Source organism: Echinops telfairi, unplaced genomic scaffold (assembly GCF_000313985.2).
Source record: "Echinops telfairi isolate 266 unplaced genomic scaffold, ASM31398v2 ScPeMD7_3533;HRSCAF=4204_0, whole genome shotgun sequence".
Taxonomy (NCBI): domain Eukaryota; kingdom Metazoa; phylum Chordata; class Mammalia; order Afrosoricida; family Tenrecidae; genus Echinops; species Echinops telfairi.
This window is the reverse complement of record NW_022107431.1, coordinates 39,169,547-39,176,386: the sequence shown is the minus strand read 5'-3', so window position 1 is coordinate 39,176,386 and position 6,840 is coordinate 39,169,547. Positions and strand designations below refer to the sequence as shown.

The following is a 6,840-nucleotide window of genomic DNA, read 5'->3' as shown; positions in this document are numbered from 1 at the left end:
CAATTATCCTCTGGGACATTTGGCTCAAAGAAGGTAATGCTAGGTCACATGTCCCTTTTATGTTAGTGTCAACCCATCACTGCCTGGGTCCCTGGGTCTGCCATTACAAAGACCCCCAAAGCATGTGGTTTATAAAACCTCCCAAGTCCCTGCCACTGAGTCAATTCCAACTCTGAGTGAACCTAATGGGCAGACTAGATCTGCCCCTTTGAGTTTCTGAGGCTGCAAATCTTTGTGGAAGCAGAATGGCCCTTCTTCCACCAGAAGATCAGCTGGTGTGTTTGAACTGCTGACTTTGTGGTTTGTAACCCATTGAGTAACCCACGATGTCACCAGCATGTTGTCACATAGGCCTGGAAGCAAGCACTTCACATCAGTGTGTCAGCTGCGCTTCTCCAGCTGAAGATTCTGGGACCAGAACCTTTCGGGTTGTTCCCATCTTCTGGTAGCCCCAGGCTTGACACTCCTGAGCTTGTAATGTCACCACATGGCCGATCTTCTGCCTTCTGCCCCTCTGTGTCTCTTCTCCTTCTTTATAGAAGCACCACTCAGATTGGTTCCTCCCCCCGCCCCCATGCCATAACACCCAGTGCTAATTTAATAGAGAAGAGCTTCAAAGACCTTGCTTTGAAATATAGTGTGAATCAAAACTGAGGTTCAGTTGTGAGAGGGATGAGGAAGGGAATCCTAGTGAGGTAGTGGGTTATGAGTTGGACTGCTAACCACAAGGTGAGCAGTTCAAACCCCGCAGCTGCTATGCAGGAGAAAGGTGAGGCTTTCTGTTCTAACAATTTACATTTTGGAAATTCAAAGGGACAGGTCTGCTCTATTCTGTAGGGTTGCCATGGTGAAGGGGTGAAGACTTCGACATATCTTTTGAGGGGGCCACAAGTCAATCTGAGACACTGTCTCTTTGAGCTCTCCCCAGGTGGTGGAGCAATGCTTGAGAGGTGAGTTTCCAGGAAAGCTATGCCCACTAGAGCCCATGGCTTCAGGATGGTTTACCTGTCGTTTTCCTGCAGGCCAGCCTTGAGCACAGGACCGCAGCTCCTGTGGGTTTGATCTTTAAATCAAAATAGAAAACGATTGATACCATTTTAATCAACTTATTTTTGGAGTTTGGCATCATCCTTGTCCTTGGGCTCTGTAGTTACTTACCGACAAATCATACTATTCATCTATTGATCTGCTGTCAATCAAGCCTTCCCCAGCCTATTAAATCACACCAGATCCACTGGGTTGTTTTCAGAGTCGGCATGTTGGACAAGCACAGCTGTTCCTTCTGGTCTACCACCTCGTGGAGAAAGGGCAGTGTCCTCTGCATGGTGCTTGTGGACATTGGCGTTGACCATGTTTAAGGTGCCAAGCTAAATCAAGCCCTCCCAGCTGGCTGTTTCTCCAGCAACTGAGTGTGGGCTTGCCCAGCTGTATTTTAAGCTGAGCCCGAAGCCTCCCTCTGTTTGGTTTTGTTGTGTTCTGCAGGATTTTGGTCTAGCTACCAAAAATAAATGAAAAGGATTTTCTGGTGAGCTTCAAATATGTAAATTCAACCAGAAGGAGCAAGAGGAACTCCAGGGCTGGCATGGGAATTTATGATTTGCAAGGCTCTGTCCAGCCAGTGGGAAGCAATCTCTGACCACCCAAGTTCATTGTTTGCGACCACGGAAGAAGGGGGCCACCATGGCCAATATGCACTTCAGAAAGCTTACCTTTCACAAGCACTTCCAGAAATTCACAAAACTCCGTGTTTAAGTGAAAGACAGGATACACAGGATGTTACCATCTGTGCGGAAAAGCAGAAAGTACATGTTTGTACATGCAAAGAATGATCTGGAAACCTTCACTGGTAGGGGTGGGTACTTCTGGTGAGGAAAACAGAGAGCCTGGAGACCAGAGATATTAGAATTTTTTACTCTGTGTGTGCATTACTTACCGCTTTTATGCTGCTAAAATGTGCTATTTGGGTATGATCATCTGTAAATTGACAAATGTAAAACTATGGCTTAATTATTCCATTATGGCCAGAGCAGTTTGTGATGGAGTGGTTTGTAACACAGCGCCTTCTAGAACCCTCCCACTGAAAATGTGGGGACAAACAAGCAAAAATCAACCAACCAAACAAACAACACATGCATGTGAGTTCCCAATACACACACGTCCCCCAACACACATATTTGCCAACACAAAATTGCACTCATGTAGGTTTTGAAGACCGGGAACAGAATGAAAAGGCTGGAAAGAAATACGCCAAAACGTTCATCGTACTTGATTCTGCAAGGTGTAATATGGGTACTTTCTATTTTTCTTTTCTGCATTTGTATATATATTTAAAAACCTCAAAAAATAGACTCTGGCCCTTATTTCCTTGTTTTAAAAAGCAGAGTCTACAGAAACTGTAGAAGAATCTATATAGCAAGAAGCTTTGAAATGTTAATATTTGTATTTTTCTTATCATTTTTACTTCACATAATTCAGGGGTGACTCGTAATGACGAATGCCTGATCCTTAGATCAACTCCTGTCAGTTCAACACTACTCGTCAGACAGCTGGTTTGGCACTGGATGAATGAGACACCATGTGGGTCTATTTATGTAGGAAATATCCTTTCTCTGAAGATTTTCTGAAGCAAGAAAACCTTTGCACTGACCAAACTTAATAAACTATTTTTTAATCATCAGGGATAAGGCCTTTATATCCACTTCCTGCAGCTTTTCCACACAAGATATCTCAGGTGCCACCCCAGCTTGAACGAGGGAGGCTGGGCACACTAACCTCCTGGTCATTGGACTCCTCTCTTGTGTTGCCTCGCCTATTCTATAGCACAATAATAAGACGGAGTGGGAACAATAGGAAAGGAAAGGAAAACTCTGGCAGTTACATAAATTCATGTCAACTTGATAAATAACTACAGGGGTGGAGTCTAGCCTGTCAATCAGAGCATAGCCTGATGATGCCTCCTTGTGGGCGTGGCCTTCTCATCAGGATTCTGGGAACTTCCTTTCCTTCTCCTTGGAGGAGGCGGGCTCTCTCTCTCTCTCTCTCTCTCTTGATATAAAGCTTTCTCTTACACATATATCAGTGTCCCTGGGTTTGTTTCTCTAGTCAACCCGGCCTAACACAATAAGCATATATGTTCATAGCCAGCTAGAATCACAGCACTTCTACTTACTGCAGCATTTTAACCTTCGGGACCAGATGTGAGCTCAAGGTCAGTATAAGACAATGTCGATAACTCCCTCTAAGTTGTTCCTGGAAAGGAGCTTGATAAGCACTGTCTGAATGAGGGATGAGGGCGATGAGGGCGTAGGTGAAGAAGGTCCCAGCGTGAGAGAAAGACACTGGGAAGAGTCACTGAAAGCACCAAGACTTTCCTGGAGGACGTGTGGTCATGAGCACTCAAAGGGAGTCTTGGCTACACAGAAAGAGCTATCATGCTGCAATGCTCCCACTAAAACCACCTGGAGATCCCATCAGAACCTGACTGTGCATCGTGGTAGATCACTGGTTCCCAGGGAGTCAGGCCAACCTCAGAACATCCAGAATATCTTTAATGGCTGGTAAAATGCAAGTGTAGAAGTAGAATTTTTTTGTCTTACCAATACCACTGAGAATGAACCATGAATTTTTAATGCACCCTGTAGTGTTAAATTAAAAATGGTGCGGGGGAGTGGGGTGCCAGCCCCCACCCGCTGATACTACTATTACTACTACTCGGATTCAGTAAGTACAATTGTACGGTTGAGATATATAAGCATTATATTAAAGTCATCGAGAGCATGAGAGATAATACAATAATACAGTCAGACATAGTACATGGTAGCATTGCTCACCTCCGCCCCGCTTGGTGGTCATCATGGGGGGAACTCGGCCTGCCAGAGCAGGAGCCGCCTCCCTCGCGGGAGCTGCCCTCTCGTCCACCGCCCTCATGGGAGCCTGCCCTCTTGTCCACCTTCCTCATGGGAGCAGCCCTCCTTCCTCAGCCGCCCTCGGCCAGCCACCCTCGGCCAGCCACCTTCGGCCAGCCACCCTCCTGAGAACCAGGGAGCCTCCTTATTTATTGCTAACCCCGCATCATATTACTTTAGGGGGATACATCACAGCATTATGCATCACAGAGAGGGGCAATACAATTCACAACAACCTGCATCATAGGGAGGGATTGCAACATAGGCAATACAAACAATAGGAGGGGGATAACCTAGTCACCTTAGAGTGGTCCCGGGCTTGCCTTTGGGCACTGTTTCAAGGGAACAATAACAGAAAGGAATGGGCCCTATTTGGGGTGAGTCAGACTATACAGTCTGGCCGCTCTAGATGGCTGATGCTGAGGAGAATAACCTCTGACCTATTTTCGCTGCCTAAAGAACAGTCATTCTCAGGCTAAGTCTGGCATATATTTTGGGGATACAACTTAAGAGAAATCCTTCTGTTCCCCACATACTATGTAATATGTAACTATGTAACATATATTTAATATGTTATATGTGACATTTATATAATATATGTGACATATTATTGATTTTATATTTGTTATATATGATATAATATTATATTTATATATGCCATGATGTAATATATAACATAATATAATATATAACACATAAAACATAACATATACCATATACTTACAATGTATATTAAGAAACAAAAAATGACTATATATGATACATTATAACTATATATATGCCTAATATAATGTGATCACATTCCATAATGTGATGCAGAGTCAACAATTTAAGTCATGGATCCTAAACCTAATCACTTCTGAGTTTTAGAAAGAACAGCACAGACAGGCACACACAAGGTGTGGTGGTTACATAATCTCATGTCAACTTGAGTGATGGGGTGGTGTCTAGCCTGTCAATCAGGTCACATCCAATGCCCCTCTGTGGGTGTGGCCCATACACTCTGCTTCACATTTCTGTTGACAAGTCACATGGAGCCAAGCTGATGGTAGCTGGAGCCCTGTAAATTTCTCCACTGCTATTGCATCCACAGGACTTTGCACCCACCGGCCTGTGATCTTCCTGCATTTGGCATCATTGCTTGTGCTGCATGAATCTGAAGAGGAATTCATGGACTAATATCGAACTTATGGACTTGATCTGGACTGAGCTGGGATGTTTTATTGATGCATAATTACTTCTTGATATAAAGTTCTTTATATATATATATATAAATATATATATATTCATATATATATGAATGTCCCTGAATTTGTTTCTCTAGTCAACCTAGACTAACATATAAGGAGAAAGTGCTATTGGCTATTTGATTATGAGCGAGAGTTTAATGAATCTTTTGAAACTCTTTTTGATGTGATGGTTAGGTTTTTATGTCAACTTGATATATCTGTAAGCAGATTTGGGTTAAGTCCAATCTGTCAATCAGGTCACAGCCTAATGAAATCTCCTTGTAATAGAGCCTATTTATTAGAGACCCAGTGGAGACTTGGTCTTTTTCTTTCACTATGATTTGTGTCTGGGGCCAGCATCCCACATGGCCTGCTGACCCTGGGAGCTGTTGGCACTGTATCATGCCCTTGCCAATCTTGAATCCATGCGGCTGCACCCACAGGCCTAGGGTCTCCCAGTCTCCTGTTTTGTCTTCCTGCTTCATCCACCACAGCTGCATGAGGGGCCTTTGGTTAGCATCTGACCTACAGATTTGAGTTGAACTTGGCTGGGCTGCTTCCTTGATATAAATTTCTTCTTCCACACATAGAAGTAGCCTAACACTCTAAAAGTAGAACTTCCATACATATTGTTGCGTTGTCTCTTTTATGTCATATCTATGAGCCATCTTTCTATATTTGTTTTATGTTGTTGTGGTTAGGTGCTATCTAGTTAGTCCCAACTCATAGCACCCTTTTGTACAACAAAAGGAAACACCGTCAGTCCAGTGCCAAGTTTCCTATGGGATGCTGGTGGTCTTTGGCCTCCTTTTCCGTTCTCTCCCATTGGATTTTTCCTCATCGCTCAGGTCCCAACTCAGGGCTTCACCACTGGAAGGCATCGTGACTTCTTCCACACTCAGTAGCACTCAGTCTGTGTTTCACTTTCGTCACACACAAGCCCGTGTTAGGGTGCAGATGTCTGCTTCCAGCACTAGATTTTGACCACCTTGGTCTTGGGGTGCTCGATTTACAATGTGGTGGTTTACCCTCTTTCCTACCTACCCCGGTCACTTTGTTATCTGCATTGGCGCTGCTGTTTCATTTCAAGTTGGTGATTCGGTGACAGACAGAATTCATGCAGAATGTGTAAGCTAAAGGCATCCTTGAATACTTCTGTTTCCCTATATTCACTAAAATGACAGTAGCAATAACAACCTTGTCACTTGATCTCCCCTCTGGTAGTTGGGTCTAATCTGGTTTTCAATATTTTCTGTAGGGTTTCTTGGTTTGGTTTTTCATATTGGGGTCTATCTCTATTGTATTTCATCATTATGGGTAGCCTTCTTGAATCTTTGTTACCTGTTTGTCCTGTTTTTTGGCATATGAAGCCCAGGATAGATGTATCTAGAGAGACAACAACTGGAATAAGGGTTCCTGGGGGATATAGGAGAGAGGTGGGGGTGGGGTAAGGGGGAGCTGATATCAAGGAGTTCAAGAAGGAAGAATGTTCTAAAACTGATGTTGGTAGCAATTGTACAATACTGCTTGATGTGATTGAATTATGCAATGGTATGCTGTCTGGATTAGCTCCCAATAAAATGGTTTGGAAAAAAACAACCCAACAACATTGAGGAACCAAAATGGCAAATGGATGCTAATCCCTTCTGTTTTCAGCTGGATTTCCTATAGGAGCAAAATCAAATATATATTTTAAATATATATAT

At 43.5% G+C, this 6,840-nt stretch overlaps 1 long non-coding RNA gene across 1 annotated transcript in view; it reads right to left on the bottom strand.

The window, feature by feature from the left end:
• Nucleotides 1-939: 939 nt before the first annotated feature.
• LOC123522195 overlaps nucleotides 940-6,840 on the bottom strand; it is a 10,019-nt gene continuing 4,118 nt past the window's right edge. The window contains exons 2-3 of the long non-coding RNA XR_006680476.1: nucleotides 1,710-1,783; nucleotides 940-1,063 (exon numbers count right to left, since the gene is read on the bottom strand). This is a non-coding gene — a long non-coding RNA (uncharacterized LOC123522195). The remainder of the gene's footprint in view (nucleotides 1,064-1,709; nucleotides 1,784-6,840) is intronic.